The following is a 23,375-nucleotide window of genomic DNA, read 5'->3' on the forward strand; positions in this document are numbered from 1 at the left end:
TAATAAGTGCCAATATTTTGCAACAATTTTTCTAATGTTTGAATGCTGGTCAGAGTATTTTGTGATAATCCTAAGGGTTTGTTCTTTTTGTAGGCTTTTTTTCAAGGAATTCTTACAATAGCCTCTCAGTAATAGTTTGTCCCGTAGGTCATCTGCAGCTTTTTGAAAAGTGTCTACATCTGTACAATTGCGCCTCAGCCTTAAATATTGGCTGAATGGGATTGACCGCACAAGAGGTTCAGGGTGAAAACTGGAAGCATTGAGGATGGTGTTGCCCGCAGTGGGCTTGCGATAGAGACCACTGCGGAGAGCACCACCCTCCCCTGTCAGGAAAGGAAGCGCCACTCAGCCGCAATAACGATGCTAGAAGCGGGTGCGCATGCGCAGGAGCGCGCCGGCGCGTGCATGTAGGCGTGCCGGCGCAGAGCGTGTGCGTCATCACGCCCATCCGGGTCCCTATATAAGACACTCTCTGGCTACGCTCCGGTGCTGGTTTATCATCAGCTCCTGTACCCGTGACCTGTCTGTTTAACTGCGTTCCTGCTTTTGACCCGGCTTGCTCCTTTGACTCGTCTGCACTTCTCCCTTGATCGACCTTGGCTTGCCTGACCACTCTTTGCTCTAACAATACCTCTGCTGGATCTTCTGTGTACCGACCTTGGCTTGGACCCCCACGGACTCTCTCTCTTGTCTTGCCCCTCTGTACCTCCATCACCTCGGACTGATTAACTGTGTATGACCTGGCTTTAACCTTTTGTCTCTTTACACTGAGAATCTCTAGATCTCCTGGAAGCGGTCCTGAGTGTCCACACCATACCATCCATCCATCCGGAATTCACCCGCATCCAGTGCTCCTTGGGACGTGTCATCTCCTGTTTCACCTCCAGGGGTGATCCGCACCGAGCTGCAAGGGAAGCCCTCTCAGCACTTAGGCCTCCACCAAGGTAACTGACATCCCCCCTGGAAATCTCCACATCCAGAAATGTGATGCAATTGGGATCAACATTCATGGTGAATGTAAGGTTGAATTCATTCCTATTCATTCTATTGAGACAATTTTGTAGGAGATCAGGTGGACTCTCCCATAGAAGGAAGATGTCATCTATGTAACGAGACCACATCTTGATGTGGTCTGTATACATAGAGAAAGACTCATCTGAAAGGAACGATTGCTCCCACTCCCCCAGGTACAGGTTGGCGTAGGATGGGGCACAACAAGTCCCCATCGCTACCCCCTGCACCTGGAGGTAGTGGGAGCCATGGAAAGTGAAAACGTTGTGGGTCAAAATGTATTGTAAAAGGGATAAAATGAACTCCCCATAGGCATCGTGTTTATCTCAATGTGAGATGGTATGACGTAAAGCTGAGGTCCCCCGATCATGGGGGATCGAGCTGTACAGAGCCTCAACATCCTTATATCTATGTAAGGATTGTATCTGGTAACGCCGTTCAATGAGAATGCATTAATAATATAGTATATATATATATATATATATATATATTGATTAGGAATAAAGGATTTACCCATATACTATATATTTCACATTTAGTAGAGTTAAAAACGATGTGGTCACATATACAGTTATACATATATTGCTACAAAACAACTTGTATATGTAAACCTTTTATATATAGGTTATTTCCAATCAGAATACTATCTACCAGAGAATTACCATGCTAGTAAACAATCTAATCATCACATGGTCTGGGATCTATTATATGAAATCGAAATTTAAACATCATTTACTATATCTGAAATAATATGTTTCCCATGGGGGATTGTCCTTATGAGATAATTTCTACCCCCCTCTTGGTGTAGGTAAATGAATGATATGTTATGTCTTTTTCCAGGTTTTTTCGTTATTTGTCTTCTCATGGTAGAAACAATGGTTTATTTGCTAGGTAATTGAGGAACACAGGTGTGATCCTGAAACCAGTTGAATCTCTGCCATTGTGTGGAAAACATTTCATGGCTAAAACATGATGCTTTACGACTTCCCCTGATACTTCTTTCTTCATGACCAGGGGATAGAGGCGTTTATTTTAAAGAAGTGTAAATAGTGGCTGAACAGGTTCAACAAATAAAACAATGTGTCCTTGAAAACCAAAAGATTCTGGCTGAGCTGGTGGTGAGGAATTAAACTTTTGACACTTAAGGCCTATAATTCCTTACATGTAATATGAAGAACATATGTCTATTTCGTGTCATAAGTCTGACATTGCAATGATGTCATCCACAGTCTCTGCAGCCACCGTTGAACGACTAGACACAAGAGCCCAAGTAATTAGGACCATGAGATGTACCCTAAGGCATCAAAAAATGCATTTGTGAAAACAGAGATGAAAAATGTAAAATGAGGCAACAATAAATATGAGTCAAAAAAATCAGTAGTCCATACAAATTAGGGCAGCATCCAAGGGGACCTGAAGTGAAGTCCAAAATACTGTGAAGAAAAAGGGGAAGAGAGCAGCCAGCCAGCTCGGAAATGCGTCACGTTTTGTGACATCACTTCCTCCGCCAGCATGGTGTTTGCATTACAGGCCTTGATCTAGGCTCATGTTTAAATCAGCCAGCGTCAGTCGGGAAGTCTCTGCTACCGTTCAGCCGGCAGTTACATCACGGATCATGGACCCCCTTTGACGATTCACACAGGAAAACTATTCCAGGCCTTTTTACTCCTCAGATTTTGGGAGTGGTTTTAATGCTCAATTTCCAATAAATCCTGTACTACTACACTTAGAGGCACCTCCTCTCTTCCCTTTTTTCTACCGTTGAACGACTAGCCATGTTCCATAAGCCTGTACATTTTGCGGTAGCGCTTCTGTATATCACTTTTGTTTGTACTTTTGACAGTAACCACTTGTCAACATCAGTACATGAAACAAGGTTTAAAGTGTGAGCAGCACACCTGTGTTGTGGCGGCAAACTGATCACAATTTCACCACCATCATCATCACCACCATTTTGCAATACATCATTAATGTCCGTAATAGTCACCTCCTCCTCATCATCCTCCTCAGTGTCCTCCTCCTCGACTGACTGCTGGTATCTTTTAAAGGCCTTGACGAAATTGGAGCCATTATCCGTGACAGTTGATGTACCGTATTTATCTGCGTATAACACGCACTTTTTCCTCCTAAAAATGGAGGGTAAAACACCATTGCGTGTTATGCGCCGATATGTTAAAAAAAAAAAAGCCAGGCAGCGCTGAAAGACAGAGGGGGGCGGGCTGGGCCGAGCAGAAGGAAGGACAAGCGGTTGCTGTCATAGGAAGTCCCGCCTCCTATGATAGACAGCACAGTGGCCCAATGCCGGGACGCAGGACGTGTGATGTCTATCATAGGTGCCGGCACGTCAGATTATAGCAGCCGCTCAACCTCTCTTCTCCTCTGCCCGGCCGCCCCCTCTGCCTCAGTGCTACCCGGCTTTTTTTTTTTTTAAAATATATCACCGCTCTGTGCTGTGCAATGGCGTGTATATGTAGTTTGCAATGGCGCTGGCGAGGCTGCTTTGGGGGCACTGCGCTGGCGAGGCTGCTTTGGGGACACTGCGCTGGCGAGGCTGCTTTGGGGAACCTGCGCTGGCGAGGCTGCATTGGGGACACTGCGCTGGCGAGGCTGCTTTGGGGACACTGCGCTGGCGAGGCTGCATTGGGGACACTGCGCTGGCGAGGCTGCAATGGGGACACTGCGCTGGCGAGGCTGCTTTGGGGATACTGCGCTGGCGAGGCTGCTTTGGGGACACTGCGCTGGCGAGGTTGCTTTTGGGGACAGTGCGCTGGCGAGTCTGCATTGGTGAACACTGCGCTGGCGAGACTACATTGATGGACACTGCGCTGGCGAGACTGCATTGATGGACACTGCGCTGGTGAGGCTGCATTTATGGACACTGCGCTGGTGAGGCTGCATTTATGGACACTGCGCTGATGAGGCTGCATTCACAGGAGTAAGACTGCATTTGATTAAAAAAAAATAGTTCTGAGTTCAAAGCTGTTTATTTAAAATTTTTACTTTTTTCCTAAAATTTCCCTCCTAAATTTGAGGTGTGTGTCATACGCCGGTGCGTGTCATACGCCAATAAATACGGTAATTTTATGGGATATGCCACAGGATGAGTGAATGTTGTCAAGCTCAATTGCAATAGTGTCATGAGTATGACGACCCTTGAATCTTCTGCATAGTAGTGCTGCTTTCCCTTGCATCATGCTGTTTGGATTTATCCAATGCGCGGTTACGCCAAGATAGCTTTTATTATGTGCCGTCCAAATATCGGCTGTTGTGGAAATATATTCTACATGTTCAAAGGTCTTTTTGAGGTCCTCATTCATTCTGGCATACTCGGCATCTATGTACTTTGAAAAAGTATTTTTGCATGGTGGGCCTACCCCCTGTCTCGCATGTATTTTCTCAATGATTGCCTGGAAAGAATCCGACACAACTGTCGACAATGGCAGCATCTCCTTAACTATATATCTGGAAATTAGTTTGTGTTATTCTGTCTGCGCTATAAGAGTTTGAGGTGGTGAAAAATCAAGTTTCATTTGCTTTGATGTCGTGGCTTCATCTCCTCCTTTGATAGCAGAGCTCACGTTATCAGCTGTGTTCTTGGCCACTAGTTTTGTGGCGGCATAAGACGATGTGAGGTGCTTCATTAAATTTGAATTACTTGCCACCGTCATGGAGAGACTCTTATTTCCTGTGCATAATGTTGTGGTCTTTAAGGTGCCCATCTAATAGTTTTTTGAAACTATCGATGCTCCCTGCTGATACCACTGCTTGTGGAAGAGAATTCCACATCCTTACTGCTCTTACAGTGAAGAACCCCCTACGTATTTTAAGGTTAAACCGCCTTTCCTCTAGTTTTAGTGAGTGGCCACGTGTCTTATTGTATTCCCTTTCCCATCCAGTTTGCGAAAGCTACCTTTGAACTAGTTGGATTTGCCATCGCTCTGATTCCTGGTCGGTGTCGGTGTGTGCGACTGTGTCTGTGCGTGTGTGTGAACTGAACAGCAGTAAGACAAAAAAAATCTCTCAAAGGACTTGTAGTAATAACAATGGTTCAATGAAGGTGCTGGAGATGATGACGAGGCTTCCATAAGAGCCTTTTTATTAATTTAAGACCATATAGCCTTGCCCTTGATATCATATGCACTGTCTACTGTCTGTACTGTACTGTAGTGTGATGAGTCCTTAGTGGTACCTGAGTGGTATTTGCTGAGTGGTACCTGCGTGCTATTTGTTGAGTGGTACCTGCGTGCTATTTGCTGAGTGGTACTGGCTGCGTGGTACACTGGTACCTGAGTGGTATTTGCTGAGTGGTACCTGAGTGGTATTTGCTGAGTGGTACCTGAATGGTACACTGGTACCGGAGTGGTATTTGCTGAGTGGTACCTGAGTGGTATTTGCTCAATGGTACCGGCTGCGTGGTACACTGGTACCTGAGTGGTATTTGCTGAGTGGTACCTGCATGGTATTTGCTGAGTGGTACCGACTGTGTGGTACAATGGTACCTGAGTGGTATTTGCTGAGTGGTATTTGATTTAGTGATATCTGCGTGGTGGCTGGTGGGGTACCTGAGTGGTATTTGCTTGCTGAGTGGTACCTGCATGGTATTTGCTGAGTGGTACCGGCTGCATGGTACACTGGTACCTGAGTGGTATTTGCTGAGTGGTACCTGAGTGGTATTTGCTGAGTGGTACACTGGTACCTGAGTGGTATTTGCTGAGTGGCACCGGCTGCGTGGTACACTGGTACCTAAGTCGTATTTGCTGAGTGGTACCTGCGTGTTATTTGCTGAGTGGTATTTTATTTGTGAGTGGTACCTGCGTGGTGGCTGGTAGGGTACATAGTTACATAGTTACATAGTTAGTGAGGTTGAAAAAAGACATCAGTCCATCCAGTTCAACCTATGATGTGTGTGTGTGTCCGCTTTTTACCGTACATTGTATACCCCTGTATGTTGTGGTCTTTAAGGTGTCCATCTAATAGTTTTTTGAAACTATCAATGCTCCCTGCTGATACGACTGCTTGTGGAAGAGAATTCCACATCCTTACCGCTCTTACAGTGAAGAACCCCTTATGCACTTTAAGGTTAAACCGCCTTTCCTCTAGTTTTAGTGAGTGGCCACGTGTCTTATTGTATCTCCTTTCTCTGAATAGTTTGTTCCTTATGCTCGGGTCACCAGTACAGTATTTGTACATTGATATCATATCCCCCCTCAATCGTCTCTTCTCCAGAGAGAATAAGTTCAGTGCTTGTAGTCTTTCCTCATAGCTGATGTCCTCCATTCCCCTAATTATTTTTGTTGCCCTTCTCTGGACTTTCTCCAGTTCCAGCACATCCTTCCTGAGGACCGGTGCCCAGAACTGGACAGCATACTCCAGATGTGGCCGGACCAGAGTCTTGTAGAGTGGGAGAATAATCTCTTTATTTCTGGAGTGAATCCCCTTTTTTATACATCCCAGTATTCTGTTGGCTTTGCTTGCGGCGGCTTGGCATTGCATGCCACTGCCAAGCTTGTTGTCTACCAGTACCCCCAAGTCCTTTTCCATCCTAGACTCACCCAGAGGTTCCCCCCCTAGTGAGTAGCTTGCTTTCTGGTTTCTGGCCCCCAAGTGCATTACTTTACATTTTTCAACATTAAATCTCATCTGCCATGTAGTTGCCCACCCTGTTATTTTGTTCAGGTCCGCTTGCAAGGTTTCCACATCCTGCATAGAAGATATTGGCAAGCCCAGTTTAGTATCATCTGCAAATACTGAGATTGTACTAGATATCCCCTCCTCTAGATCATTTATGAATAAATTAAACAGGATTGGTCCCAGGACAGAACCCTGGGGGACCCCACTTTCCACACCCGCCCAATCCGAGTACCCCCCATTAATCACCACCCTCTGGACTCTCCCCTGGAGCCAGTTCTCTATCCAGGTACTCACCTTATGGTCCATACCTACCTTCCTTAGTTTGTACAGTAAGCGTTTGTGGGGAACGGTGTCAAAGGCCTTTGCAAAGTCCAGATACACCACATCTACAGGCTTACCTTTATCTAGGTGGCAGCTCACTTCATCGTAGAAGGTTAATAGATTGGTTTGGCACGAACGATTTTTCATGAATCCATGCTGATTTCTACTTATAATACCGTTTTCATTACTAACGTCTTGTATGTGGTCCCTTAACATCCCCTCCAAAATTTTGCAGACTACTGATGTTAGGCTGACCGGCCTATAGTTACCCGGAATATATCTCGGCCCCTTTTTAAATATTGGTACCACGTTGGCTTTTTTCCAATCAGCTGGCACCATACCCGTCTGTAAACTATCCTTAAAGATCAAGAATAATGGTCTGGCAATCACCTGGCTGAGCTCATTAAGAACCCTCGGGTGCAAGCCATCCGGTCCCGGGGATTTATTTATGTTAGGTTTCTCTAGTTTAGCTCTAAGTCTATCTTCTGTTAGCCATGGCGGCACTTCCTGGAGTGTATTATTTAGTTCGGCCTTACAAGCAAGGTTCGTGTAGCCCCCCGATTCTTTTGTGAAGACTGAAGAGAAGAAATTATTTAACACTTCCGCCTTTTCCCTGTCCTCAGTGGCCATATTTCCCTTATCATCTTTTATGGGGCCAATGTGTTCTGGCCTCGCTTTCCTACTGTTTATATACTTAAAGAACTTCTTGGGGTTCTTTTTACTCTCCTCCGCTATATGTCTCTCGTGTTCTATTTTAGCCGCCCTGATTTCATCTTTACATTTCTTATTGCACTCTTTGTAATGCTTAAATGCTGCCAATGACCCCTCAGTCTTGTATTTTTTGAAGGCCTTTTCTTTAGCACTAATATACATTTTTATGTTGGAGTTTAGCCACCCAGGGTTTAGTTTTGCTCTTTTAAATTTATATCCCTTTGGAATGCACTGGCCAATCCCCCTGTTAAGTATGCTCTTGAAGCACTCCCATTTTTCCTCCGTGTTCTTTGTTCCCAGGGTTCTATCCCATTTGATATTTTTTAGCAGCGAGCGCAGTTTAGGGAAATTGGCTCTTTTGAAATTCAGTGTCCTTATATTACCCTTGTGTTTCCTATTACTGTAATTAATACTGAAACCTATTGACCTATGGTCACTGTTTCCTAAGTTGCCCCGTATTTCTATATCCGTGAGCAGGTCTGTATTGTTGGTAATCAGTAGGTCAAGTACCACATTGTTTCTTGTCGGTGCATTCACCATCTGACCCATGAAATTGTCCTGCAAAACATTTAGGAACTGCCTAGCCTTGGTGCGCGGTTCCTTCTTCCCAGTCTATATCTGGATAATTAAAGTCCCCCATTATAATGACATTTCCCATCCTTGCTGCCAATCCTATCTGTAACATGAGGTCCGCCTCACCCTCCTCCCTCTGGTTGGGGGGCCTATAGCATACGCCCAATATTACCTTCCCCACCGTGCCTTCCCTTTGAAGCTCTACCCATAGGGATTCTGCCTCATCCATAGCTCCATTATTAATATCATCCCTCATATTTACCTGTATACTGTTCTTAATATACAGACATACCCCTCCCCCTTTTTTACCTTCTCTATCCCTGCGATAAAGGGAATACCCCTGAATGGTCGCCATCCAGTCATGAGAGCTGTCAAACCAAGTCTCAGTTATCCCCACAAAATCTAAGTCCTCCTCAAACATACGCAGCTCCAGCTCTCCCATCTTGTTGGAAAGGCTTCTGGCATTGGTATACAAACCTCTTAATTTTGATCGGTTACATATATCCTCATTTGTTGTTATTAGGCTGCTCTCTTGATTTTTCCCCATACCCACCCTGGGTATAGGAGCTCCGAACACCCTACTGCTAATGCCCCCATTTCTGCCCTCTGAAACTTGCTTTCCACTGGCTAATTCTACATCTCTAACCTCCCCCCGTCACCTAGTTTAAAAGCCCCTCTAACTTTGTGGCCATCCTCTCACCCAGTGCGGCTGCACCCTCCCCATTTAGGTGCAATCCGTCCCTACCAAAGAGCCGGTGGCCGACTGAGAAGTCGGCCCAGTTCTCCAGGAACCCGAAACCCTCCTTACTACACCAGCTCCTCAGCCACTCGTTAACTTCCCTAATCTCCCGCTGCCTCTCTGGTGTGGCTCGAGGTACAGGTAGTATTTCGGAAAATACTACCTTGGAGGTCCTAGTCCTCAACTTAGCGCCTAAGTCCCTGAAATCGTTTAGGAATCTCCATCTTCCTCTGCCTATGTCATTGGTACCCACGTGTACCATGACAGCTGGGTCTTCCCCAGCCCCACCCAATAATCTGTTCACCCGATCCGCGATGTGCCGAACCCGAGCGCCCGGCAAACAACAGACTGTTCGGCGCACACGGTCTTTGTCACAGATTACACTGTCTGTCCTTCTAATAATTGAGTCCCCTACCACCAGCATCTGTCTTTCCTTTCCCTTTCTCCCGGCCTCACTGGAGGAGTTCTTCCCCTGGCAGCTAGGGGCGTCACTCTGCTCCAGCAATGCTGGTCCCTGACTGGTTTCCCCAACATCACACAACGGGGCATATCTATTGGGGTGCTCCAGCCCAGGATCAGCCTCCTTGCCTTGTCCCCTTCTACCCCTCCTAACTGTCACCCCTCTACTCTGCTCTGATGCCTGCACCTCCAATACTCTGCCCACCTTTGTGCAGACCCCTGTCTGCACCTGACTGGTACGATCCTGGCTCTCCTCCGGTATGGACATTCGTCTCAGTGTTGCCAGCTGCTTCCCTAGATTCAGGACCTGAGCTTCCAGGGAAGCAACGTGCTTACATTTTGCGCATTTGTATTCGTCCTCGATCACATGTCTGAGGAACGCATACATAAGTATGTCTATCCTATGTGGCTATTTCCTGGCTTCCTAACGCTACCTTCTCACCCTCTGGTACTCCGCTACACTCGCTTGACACTCAGTTGCACAACACTCACAATCTCACAGCCCGGTCAGTCGCACAACACTCACAATCTCACAGCCCGGTCAGTCGCACAACACTCCCAGTCGCACAGCCCGGTCAGTCACACAACACTCACAGTCGCACAGCCCGGTCAGACGCACAACACTCACAGTCGCACAGCCCGGTCAGACGCACAACACTCAGTCGCACGGCCCGGTCAGACACACAACACTCAGTCGCACAGCCGGTCAGACGCACAACACTCAGTCGCACAGCCCGGTCACACGCACAACACTCAGTCGCACAGCCCGGTCAGACGCACAATACTCAGTCGCACCGCCCGGTCAGACGCACAACACTCACAGTACACTCAGGTAGCGATAGGTACTCCCAGACACTCAGGTAGCAATAGGTACTCCCAGACACTCAGGTAGCAATAGGTACTCACAGATACTCAGGTAGCAATAGGTACTCACAGATACTCAGGTAGCAATAGGTACTCACAGATACTCAGGTAGCAATAGGTACTCACAGATACTCAGGTAGCAAAAGGTACTCACAGATACTCAGGTAGCAATAGGTACTCACAGATACTCAGGTACTACACTACACCCTCAGTCACTGTTCAAAGTCTCCAGTCTTACTTACCTAGTGTGTGTCCCTTTAAGCCTGTCACTAGCAGTTCCTGACGGTGAGTCGGTCAGTCTCCTCTCAGCACCCCGCCTCCCTCGGTCACTTCTCTGTCAGCTAGTCTCCTCTGCTCCTCTCTGTGGGGTGGGGGAGGGGGGGTGGGTTCCCGCACCGCAAGAGACTGCAAGAGACTGCATGCCACCCGCAACAAGGGGGGGGGGGGCGCTCTTACTTCGGTGGGTGGGGGTGTCTTAGCACCGGACGCCGCCACCGCAACAAGGGAGGGGGGGGGTTATCGGTCCGCTTGCCGCCCGCTTCCTTTCAGGGGGGGGGAGGGGGGTTCTAGCCCAGATGCCGCCGCTCTTCTGAGGGGTGGGGGGGTACTCAGTCCTTCAGTCCCTCTTGGTCCTCCTCTGCCGCTGCTGCCGCCGCTCCAATGATCCTCCTCTTCAGTCACCGGACACCTCGGTTCCCCTGAGATCTCCCGCACCGGCTCCCCCGCAGCACCTTCTCCTCCTCCTCTCTCTGCACACAGCACACGCTACACACAAGTTCCAGCTTCCGGTTTCTGGGTTTGGGTAGTATATTAAAAAAGAATGGCGCGCAAATGCTAAAGAAATAACTACCAAATCTGAAGACAATCCATAAATAAAAATAGTGCTTCCGGTATGGCAGTGGTTGTACCTGAGTGGTATTTGCTTGCTGAGTGGTATCTACATGGTATTTGCTGAAGGGCTGTACTCCAGGACTCCAGGAGTCAGCAGTGCTCAAGCCTCAGTCAGGAGGAGTCTCTCAGTCAGGACCGAGGAGCGGAAAGCGGCAGGCAGAGAGCTTGGAGATGACATCATCTGATCATCATAGAGAAGTTAGCTTTCTACTTCTAGTACTACCCTCTAGTGGTAGTTTAATTGTAATTACAGTAACACCGCATTGGTAACAGTAACGGCGTTACCGTGGGGAAAAAAGTAATTGATTTGATTACTCGTTACTTACAAAAGTAACGCTATTTACTTATAATGGCATTATTCCCATCACTGCACATAACAAACCTGATATATAAATAATGAAACGCCAAAGGTACAATAAATAGTGAATACAATTTCAAAAAAATCAATCACACCCAATTAATGCAAAGCAGTGATAAGTCACACAGCCCATAAAAAATGAATTAATCAATTACAAAAGTGAAAGAAATTATTATAATTAAAAAAAAAAAAATGAATAATATAATACTCGTGCACATTAATCACATACATTTTATGTATGACTTATCACTGCTTTACACTCATTTATTGGCATTAGTTGGGTGTGATTAATTTTTTTAAATTTTATTCACTATTTATTGTACCTTTGGCGCTGCATTATTTATATTTTATACGTACTGTAATTGCTCTGTTGCAGTGGATTTCCACAGAGCAGCCGGTATTCTGGCCTTTCCCTCCTGTCCAGTGCCCCCACAGCAAGCAGCTTGCTATAGGGAAACAACTATAGGTGTCCCTGGGGAATTTGAGCGGAAGGGCTGGAGATGGTAAGTGTAGTAATGAAAGGTATAGAAAAGAATATATAAAATTTCAACATTTATTGATTTATATTAAAATTCAACAAAATACAAAAAATAATAACATATTTAGACTTTAAAATAACATTCCATATACATATCCTGATAGGGATAATACATTAGGGGTTCATGAAGCAGGGGAGTGTATCCTCCAACATGTTTCGGAATTTTTGTTCATCTAATTCCTTCTTCAGGGAAGTTTATATACACATAACCGTGCATTCACCACCTGTGTATCTACGGATGTATAGAATGTAAGCAATCTTATTTAGAAGAAATACATGAGCATAGAGGCAAACAATATATCTTATCATCAATGAGGGATCCCCAAGTCCCATAAGGGTAGGGAATACCCATAATAGGTATGTGTCTGTATACACAAGTATATCCTTAAGAGTAAACAGTAACTATGAAGATATCAACTTACCCCTAGAGGGAGTATGGAGCAAAAAGCGTCCTTTTAGTTGTCTCCTCACAGAAGGTATACTGCAAAGGTGGCTGTTTGTATGGCAAATGATACCTTATATTCATGCAGTCTGAATGTGCAGCTCTGTAGTTTGAATGTGCAACAAGTATATGGACTTGAGAGAATACAAGTCCCTCCACACGTTGTCAGGGTATTGATGTTAGTACCGGCGGTTCACTCAAATCCCCAATGGCCATATGCACATTGTGTTCACGAGGAGCACATAGGGCGGATGAGTCCACACCTATCAAAATGCACAAGTGGGGGAAGAAAATATTTAGCCATAATGACTGATTTCCCATATATAGAAGTGTGATTAGGAAAGGGGAATTCAAAATCCACATACCTTGTCAGAAATCCTATGTGAAATGCAGATAACCGATCTCTCTGTGGTGACCCAAAGGTACTGAGTCCCACTAAGCTTGAAGCATTTATATGCTCCACCTGAGAGTTCTTACCTGAATTAGGAGGAGTGTATACACCTGCTTGGATGATGAGGGGCGGGTAAAGAGCAGGTGGGTGGTTCTGAGCTAGTTGTCCCCATATGTTGGATTTCAAGTTTTCCTTTTATTAGGTGTCTCCACTGATGGTACATTATCCCTCTCTATCCTACCATTCCAAGCAGGAAGGGAGATCGAGAGGAAGAGGAAGGGCGTGGGTGACATCCAGGGCTGCGCTCCCCCGGTCTAAGCGGCGCTGAGGGCCGCCGCGTACCTGTGACGCGGCGGCGTCCGGCGTCACATGACCGCCGGCACGTTGATGCGCAGCTCTCGCGAGATGATCGATGGATCTCGCAGACGGGGTGTCAGTGAAGGATACATGGCGTCCGGAGGCGCCATGATACCGACACCTCCCCTGGATCGCTGCGCAAACTACAGGCCCCAGCATGCATTGCAGGGGCCTGGGCGTGCCGTGGAACACCAATGGGAACAGGCCAAAGCGAGGAGGGAAGGCCGTATCAAGTGACATTTCAGCATAACTGGTATGCCGTGGAGCATAAAAAGAAAAAGGAGATAAAGATACATAAACAATATGAATAATGTAAATGCATAGGGCTGCACAGTGAGCTGCATGAGAGGTACAGATTGTTTAATCATACCTATACGTGAGATAGGGATCCCTAATGATTGATGAGCAGACAGAGGCCCCTCTGCAGTGATATAAATAATATTAGATTTAATACATAAAGTAACAATATTGCATAATATTACATAATTATCGATTTCTTTGATTTCCACATTGTAACTGAGAACATCTTAGGCATATAATGCGACCATTTTAGCATGTATGATCATACAAATACATAAGCAGAGACATTTCATGAAAAATATATATTTTTATATATTTGATGACAAAACAAGAAATGGAAATAGGGAAGCAGAGATGGATACGAGAGAAGAGAATGTGTATTGGGATTCAAATATCTTTAGTATTTTATTTTATTTGACAGAATCTGGGTGTTACTCCAGAGAATTAGTATACTTTCCCGCACATCTCTATTCCCAACCATTACAAAAGTTAAAGATTCCATTCAACATTTTCCCACACACCCCCTCCCCCCTCTCTCCCCTTTCCATCCATAAAAGGGGCTAGAGATCCCATTCAAAACCCCCTGAACTAAAGCCAGGGAGAAACGGCTTAAAATTGAAGGCTTCATTCAATCCCCGTGGAGAAGTGGCATTTAGGTCCGAAATCCAATGAAGCTCGCGCTGGAGGAGAAACTTGTTAAGATCTCCTCCGCGGGAGCTGGGGTGGATTCGATCCAAAGCCAAGAATTTTATATGTGGAATATTGGCACCATGTACCAAAGCTGAGTGTCTACCTAGCGGTACTTCTGGATCTTTCTTTTTAATACTTGCTATGTGTTGGCCAATACGTTTGCCGAATTTTTGGATAGTTTTGCCAATATAATAGCAGCCGCAATCACAAGACAGTAGATATACGACTGCCATAGTCTGGCAGTTCACATAATGTTTTGGACGAAAGTTTTTACCATTAGGCAGTATAACATTTTTCTTGGTGTTAATATATCGACATTGGGCACATGACCCACAGGGGAATGTGCCCAAATGTGTACAAGGGTCCTTCCTTGACCGGCCCTTGTATTCACTACTAACAAGGGCATCCGACAAGGAAGGAGCTCGTTTAAATGTTATCTGCGGTGTTTCTGAGATAAAGGGACTGATCGACGAATCAGACATTAACACATGCCAGTACTTTTTTAAGATCTTTCTAACCTTATGGTGTCCTCGGGAGTATTTTGTTATAACTCTCGTAGTAGTATCACTTGAGTCTTCAGCTTCTTTTTTGTTTTTGTATGAAAGAAGATCCCGACGGGATTGAGTTTTTGCCTTTTTAAAAGCTTGTTTCAAACATTTTGGGGTATATCCCCTTGCTGATAGCCTTTTCTGTATGATTTTAGCCTCTACATCAAACGCCTCCTCCGTGGTACATATTCGTCTAGCCCTCAAGTATTGAGAGTATGGGATGGAGTCTACTAACGGCTTAGGGTGCGAGCTCGAGGCATGCAAGATAGTATTGCCTGAGGTTGATTTTCTAAAGAGCTCACAGTGTAGCATGTCATTATCCCCCCCTGACTATCCTGAGATCAAGGAAAGTCACTGAGGAGGTGCTATGCTCAACCGTGAATTTTAGATTTAAATCATTACAATTGATGTAATCCATACACTCCAAAAGAAGGGAAGGAGGTCCATCCCATATCATAAGAATGTCATCGATGTAGCGGTACCACATAGGTATGTGGTCCGCATACATCGTGAATTCTTCAGATAGGAAGAGATTTCGCTCCCACTCCCCCAGGTACAGGTTGGCGTATGCCGCAGCACAGCAAGTGCCCATGGCAACGCCCTGTACCTGGAGGTAGTGGGAGCCAGCAAAACAAAAGACATTATGTCTTAGGATAAAGTCCAAGGCAGATAGAATGAAATTTTGAAATATTCCATCAATCTCATTGGTTCTCATCATGGTCTTCCGGATAGCTGCCAGTCCCAGGGTATGGGGTATTGAGCTATAGAGTGATTCCACATCTATAGTAACTAAACTAGCATTTGGTGGTATGTGAATATTTTCTAGAATGCGTAGCATATGGATTGTATCTTGGATGTATGATGGGAGGTCAGCTACCATGGGCCTAAGATGTTGGTCAATGAGCTTGCTGAGATTTTCGGTAATTGCCCCATTTCCTGATATAATGGGTCTTCCTGTAGGGGCTGATATGCTTTTATGGACTTTTGGGAGGGCATAGAAGGTGGGGATATGTGGGTGAGTGGTTCTCACGAAATCCCAAGTTGTTTTTGGGATGACGTTATTATAGTATGCTTCATCTACAAGATTGTAGAAATCCTTATTGAATCTCTCGATTATGGTTTTGTTTATGGGACGGTACCACTCGGTGTTTTTTAAAATGCGAAGGCACATGTTGGTGTATTGGCTGTTATCCATGAGGACAACATTGCCACCCTTGTCGGATGGCTTTATTGTCAACTCATGGTTGTTACGTAAATTATACAGGGCTTTTTTCTCCTCCATGGTGATGTTACTTTGGACTTCTATATCGTCCATTCTCAGGGCTTTGATCTCTCTTGTGGTAAGTTTTAGAAAGGAAGCTACAGCCTGGTTAGAGCTGGGTGACGGGTAGATGTTAGATGGCTTTTTTAGAAGTTTTTGTTCAGACGACATTGGAGGCGCTGGAGGGTCGGGATCCTCTACCTGGGATAACAGCATTTCAATATCAAGGCGGTCAATTAAATCTAGAGGTTCATTCTCCTCGAGGAGAGCCTCTAAATTGGTCAGAGCTTGTCGTTCTTTTAGGGTGTATGTAGTGTCATAGGTTTTTTTGGAATACATACTTTTTAACAAGAGTTTACGGGTGAAGAGGTGTATATCTTTTATGGTCTCAAATATGTCGAGACTGGCGTCTGGGCAAAAAGTGAGACCTTTGTGCAAAAGTTGTGTTTCAATATCTGTGAGAATGTGCGAAGAAAGATTAATGATACTAAGTTGGTCAGTGCATTTGGGATTTAAAGTGTTGGGGATCATTGGGTTTGGGAATTGGGAGGAGGCACTTTGCCTAAAAAAATCTGGGGGATTTTGGGGGTGGTGGTGAGTGGGGTATTACTTGGAATGACAAGCTCCGGGGCCTCATTTGAAACGTTTGGAACGTTTGGTTGTTCACCTGTAGAGGCAATTGCTCCTTCCTGGGTGGTCGTCTGTTACTTGTGGTGACCTTCTGTGAGGAGACAACTAAAAGGACGCTTTTTGCTCCATACTCCCTCTAGGGGTAAGTTGATATCTTCATAGTTACTGTTTACTCTTAAGGATATACTTGTGTATACAGACACATACCTATTATGGTTATTCCCTACCCTTATGGGACTTGGGGATCCCTCATTGATGATAAGATATATTGTTTGCCTCTATGCTCATGTATTTGTTCTAAATAATATTGCTTACATTCTATACATCCGTAGATACACAGGTGGTGAATGCACGGTTATGTGTATATAAACTTCCCTGAAGAAGGAATTAGATGAACAAAAATTCCGAAACATGTTGGAGGATACACTCCCCTGCTTCATGAACCCCTAATGTATTATCCCTATCAGGATATGTATATGGAATGTTATTTTAAAGTCTAAATATGTTATTATTTTTTGTATTTTGTTGAATTTTAATATAAATCAATAAATGTTGAAATTTTATATATTCTTTTCTATACCTTTCATTACTACACTTACCATCTCCAGCCCTTCCGCTCAAATTCCCCAGGGACACCTATAGTTGTTTCCCTATAGCAAGCTGCTTGCTGTGGGGGCACCGGACAGGAGGGAAAGGCCAGAATACCGGCTGCTCTGTGGAAATCCACTGCAACAGAGCAATTACAGTACGTATAAAATATAAATAATGCAGCGCCAAAGGTACAATAAATAGTGAATAAAATTTAAAAAAATGAATCACACCCAACTAATGCCAATAAATGAGTGTAAAGCAGTGATAAGTCATACATAAAATGTATGTGATTAATGTGCACGAGTATTATATTATTAATTTTTTTTTTTTTTATTATAATAATTTCTTTCACTTTTGTAATTGATTAATTCATTTTTTATGGGCTGTGTGACTTATCACTGCTTTGCATTAATTGGGTGTGATTGATTTTTTTGAAATTGTATTCACTATTTATTGTACCTTTGGCGTTTCATTATTTATATATCAGGTTTGTTATGTGCAGTGATGGGAATAATGCCATTATAAGTTTTAATATAAATCAATAAATGTTGAAATTTTATATATTCTTTTCTATACCTTTCATTACTACACTTACCATCTCCAGCCCTTCCACTCAAATTCCCCAGGGACACCTATAGTTGTTTCTTTCATGAATTCAGTGGGGAAGGGATTTTGGGCTGGTTCGGCATAGCCTTGTACCAACCATTCAATTTGTCTCATAAATTTGGGTAGTAAATACCCGCGTCCCACTCTTGGTACAATGCATTGCCGTCTCTGATTTTCTTTGATTCTTTGTTTCTTGATTTCATCTTTTGATTGTCCATCTAGGCCTTGATATTCGACCAATATTTTTCCTTTCATCTTTCCCTCACCTCCTGTCCCCCCCTTTTTTCTCCAAAATGGCTGAGTTTCAGGGTAAAGTATGGGAGGACTTTGTCTCTGGCCTTCAAAAAGATTTTGGTCAACAGGAATCTGTAGTCTCAGAGTTGACCTTTATATTTTCAGGCCTTACAAAATGGCTTGAGAAAAAATCAGCCATTCATTGGCATGTAAAAACCTTTGAGCAATATAGAGAAGACAAACTTAATCCCCTAGGCTTACGCATCCAAATCTTTCCCTCTTTTGAGGATATAAACCCTGCTTTTAAGAAAGATTGGGAGGATAACCTACAACAATGTTCCAACAAGATGATGGAACTATTAATAGGGGAATATAGGAGACAATCAATAGAGGTTAATGCCAATATTGAAAAAATATACTTAGAGCTTGCCCCCTTTAAAACGCACCATCTGTACGAGGAACTTAACACAAAACTTACAAAACACCTAGAGTTTTTCAAGAGAGAGAGAGAGAGAGAAATACTCAAAAAGAAAGAAGCAAAGTACCTGCGTGACAGATGTGCGTTTAAGGAGGGTAAAGCTTATAAATGGAAACAAACTCAATATCATATCCCTAGAGATGCTCTTAGGAATAATGAACCACGTAAATTGTCATATACCTCTGATAACTCCTCTGTTTCTTCTAGCTCATCTAAGTCCACCACAAGTAACAGACGACAAAAGAGACGCCAACAAGGTGAGGGTCCCCCTACAAAATATCCAAAAACTCCTAAGAACAAAACTACCAAAATGTTTCCACCTGAGTCCACCCAAGAAGGAGCAATTGCCTCTACAGGTGAACAACCAAACGTTCCAAACGTTTCAAATGAGGCCCCGGAGCTTGTCATTCCAAGTAATACCCCACTCACCACCACCCCCAAAATCTCCCAGATTTTTTTAGGCAAAGTGCCTCCTCCCAATTCCCAAACCCAATGATCCCCAACACTTTAAATCCCAAATGCACTGACCAACTTAGTATCATTAATCTTTCTTTGCACATTCTCACAGATATTGAAACACAACTTTTGCACAAAGGTCTCACTTTTTGCCCAGACGCCAGTCTCGACAAATTTGAGACCATAAAAGATATACACCTCTTCACCCGTAAACTCTTGTTAAAAAGTATGTATTCCAAAAAAACCTGTGACACTACACACACCCTAAAAGAACGACAAGCTCTGACCAATTTAGAGGCTCTCCTCGAGGAGAATGAACCTCTAGATTTAATTGACCGCCTTGATATTGAAATGCTGTTATCCCAGGTAGAGGATCCCGACCCTCCAGCGCCTCCAATGTCGTCTGAACAAAAACTTCTAAAAAAGCCATCTAACATCTACCCGTCACCCAGCTCTAACAAGGCTGTAGCTTCCTTTCTAAAACTTACCACAAGAGAGATCAAAGCCCTGAGAATGGACGATATAGAAGTCCAAAGTAACATCACCATGGAGGAGAAAAAAGCCCTGTATAATTTACGTAACAACCATGAGTTGACAATAAAGCCATCCGACAAGGGTGGCAATGTTGTCCTCATGGATAACAGCCAATACACCAACATGTGCCTTCGCATTTTAAAAAACACCGAGTGGTACCGTCCCATAAACAAAACCATAATCGAGAGATTCAATAAGGATTTCTACAATCTTGTAGATGAAGCATACTATAATAACGTCATCCCAAAAACAACTTGGGATTTCGTGAGAACCACTCACCCACATATCCCCACCTTCTATGCCCTCCCAAAAGTCCATAAAAGCATATCAGCCCCTACAGGAAGACCCATTATATCAGGAAATGGGGCAATTACCGAAAATCTCAGCAAGCTCATTGACCAACATCTTAGGCCCATGGTAGCTGACCTCCCATCATACATCCAAGATACAATCCATATGCTACGCATTCTAGAAAATATTCACATACCACCAAATGCTAGTTTAGTTACTATAGATGTGGAATCACTCTATAGCTCAATACCCCATACCCTGGGACTGGCAGCTATCCGGAAGACCATGATGAGAACCAATGAGATTGATGGAATATTTCAAAATTTCATTCTATCTGCCTTGGACTTTATCCTAAGACATAATGTCTTTTGTTTTGCTGGCTCCCACTACCTCCAGGTACAGGGCGTTGCCATGGGCACTTGCTGTGCTGCGGCATACGCCAACCTGTACCTGGGGGAGTGGGAGCGAAATCTCTTCCTATCTGAAGAATTCACGATGTATGCGGACCACATACCTATGTGGTACCGCTACATCGATGACATTCTTATGATATGGGATGGACCTCCTTCCCTTCTTTTGGAGTGTATGGATTACATCAATTGTAATGATTTAAATCTAAAATTCACGGTTGAGCATAGCACCTCCTCAGTGACTTTCCTGGATCTCAGGATAGTCAGGGGGGATAATGACATGCTACACTGTGAGCTCTTTAGAAAATCAACCTCAGGCAATACTATCTTGCATGCCTCGAGCTCGCACCCTAAGCCGTTAGTAGACTCCATCCCATACTCTCAATACTTGAGGGCTAGACGAATATGTACCACGGAGGAGGCGTTTGATGTAGAGGCTAAAATCATACAGAAAAGGCTATCAGCAAGGGGATATACCCCAAAATGTTTGAAACAAGCTTTTAAAAAGGCAAAAACTCAATCCCGTCGGGATCTTCTTTCATACAAAAACAAAAAAGAAGCTGAAGACTCAAGTGATACTACTACGAGAGTTATAACAAAATACTCCCGAGGACACCATAAGGTTAGAAAGATCTTAAAAAAGTACTGGCATGTGTTAATGTCTGATTCGTCGATCAGTCCCTTTATCTCAGAAACACAGCAGATAACATTTAAACGAGCTCCTTCCTTGTCGGATGCCCTTGTTAGTAGTGAATACAAGGGCCGGTCAAGGAAGGACCCTTGTACACATTTGGGCACATTCCCCTGTGGGTCATGTGCCCAATGTCGATATATTAACACCAAGAAAAATGTTATACTGCCTAATGGTGAAAACTTTCGTCCAAAACATTATGTGAACTGCCAGACTATGGCAGTCGTATATCTACTGTCTTGTGATTGCGGCTGCTATTATATTGGCAAAACTATCCAAAAATTCGGCAAACGTATTGGCCAACACATAGCAAGTATTAAAAAGAAAGATCCAGAAGTACCGCTAGGTAGACACTCAGCTTTGGTACATGGTGCCAATATTCCACATATAAAATTCTTGGCTTTGGATCGAATCCACCCCAGCTCCCGCGGAGGAGATCTTAACAAGTTTCTCCTCCAGCGCGAGCTTCGTTGGATTTCGGACCTAAATGCCACTTCTCCACCGGTATTGAATGAAGCCTTCAATTTTAAGCTGTTTCTCCCTGGCTTTAGTTCAGGGGGTTTTGAATGGGATCTCTAGCCCCTTTTATGGATGGAAAGGGGAGAGAGGGGAGAGGGGGTGTGTGGGAAAATGTTGAATGGAATCTTTAGCTTTTGTAATGGTTGGGAATAGAGATGTGCGGGAAAGTATACTAATTCTCTGGAGTAACACCCAGATTCTGTCAAATAAAATAAAATACTAAAGATATTTGAATCCCAATACACATTCTCTTCTCTCGTATCCATCTCTGCTTCCCTATTTCCATTTCTTGTTTTTTGTTTTGTCATCAAATATATAAAAATATATATTTTTCATGAAATGTCTCTACTTATGTATTTGTATGATCATACATGCTAAAATGGTTGCATTATATGCCTAAGATGTTCTCAGTTACAATGTGGAAATCAAAGAAATCGATAATTATGTAATATTATGCAATATTGTTACTTTATGTATTAAATCTAATATTATTTATATCACTGCAGAGGGGCCTCTGTCTGCTCATCAATCATTAGGGATCCCTATCTCACGTATAGGTATGATTAAACAATCTGTACCTCTCATGCAGCTCACTGTGCAGCCCTATGCATTTACATTATTCATATTGTTTATGTATCTTTATCTCCTTTTTCTTTTTATGCTCCACGGCATACCAGTTATGCTGAAATGTCACTTGATACGGCCTTCCCTCCTCGCTTTGGCCTGTTCCCATTGGTGTTCCACGGCACGCCCAGGCCCCTGCAATGCATGCTGGGGCCTGTAGTTTGCGCAGCGATCCAGGGGAGGTGACGGTATCATGGCGCCTCCGGACGCCATGTATCCTTCACTGACACCCCGTCTGCGAGATCCATCGATCATCTCGCGAGAGCTGCGCATCAACGTGCCGGCGCTCATGTGACGCCGGACGCCGCCGCGTCACAGGTATGCGGCGGCCCTCGGCGCCGCTTAGACCGGGGGAGCGCAGCCCTGGATGTCACCCACGCCCTTCCTCTTCCTCTCGATCTCCCTTCCTGCTTGGAATGGTAGGATAGAGAGGGATAATGTACCATCAGTGGAGACACCTAATAAAAGGAAAACTTGAAATCCAACATATGGGGACAACTAGCTCAGAACCACCCACCTGCTCTTTACCCGCCCCTCATCATCCAAGCAGGTGTATACACTCCTCCTAATTCAGGTAAGAACTCTCAGGTGGAGCATATAAATGCTTCAAGCTTAGTGGGACTCAGTACCTTTGGGTCACCACAGAGAGATCGGTTATCTGCATTTCACATAGGATTTCTGACAAGGTATGTGGATTTTGAATTCCCCTTTCCTAATCACACTTCTATATATGGGAAATCAGTCATTATGGCTAAATATTTTCTTCCCCCACTTGTGCATTTTGATAGGTGTGGACTCATCCGCCCTATGTGCTCCTCGTGAACACAATGTGCATATGGCCATTGGGGATTTGAGTGAACCGCCGGTACTAACATCAATACCCTGACAACGTGTGGAGGGACTTGTATTCTCTCAAGTCCATATACTTGTTGCACATTCAAACTACAGAGCTGCACATTCAGACTGCATGAATATAAGGTATCATTTGCCATACAAACAGCCACCTTTGCAGTATACCTTCTGTGAGGAGACAACTAAAAGGACGCTTTTTGCTCCATACTCCCTCTAGGGGTAAGTTGATATCTTCATAGTTACTGTTTACTCTTAAGGATATACTTGTGTATACAGACACATACCTATTATGGGTATTCCCTACCCTTATGGGACTTGGGGATCCCTCATTGATGATAAGATATATTGTTTGCCTCTATGCTCATGTATTTGTT

Source organism: Pelophylax lessonae, assembly GCF_965119305.1.
Source record: "Pelophylax lessonae genome assembly, chromosome: 3".
NCBI classification, from domain to species: Eukaryota; Metazoa; Chordata; class Amphibia; order Anura; family Ranidae; genus Pelophylax; species Pelophylax lessonae.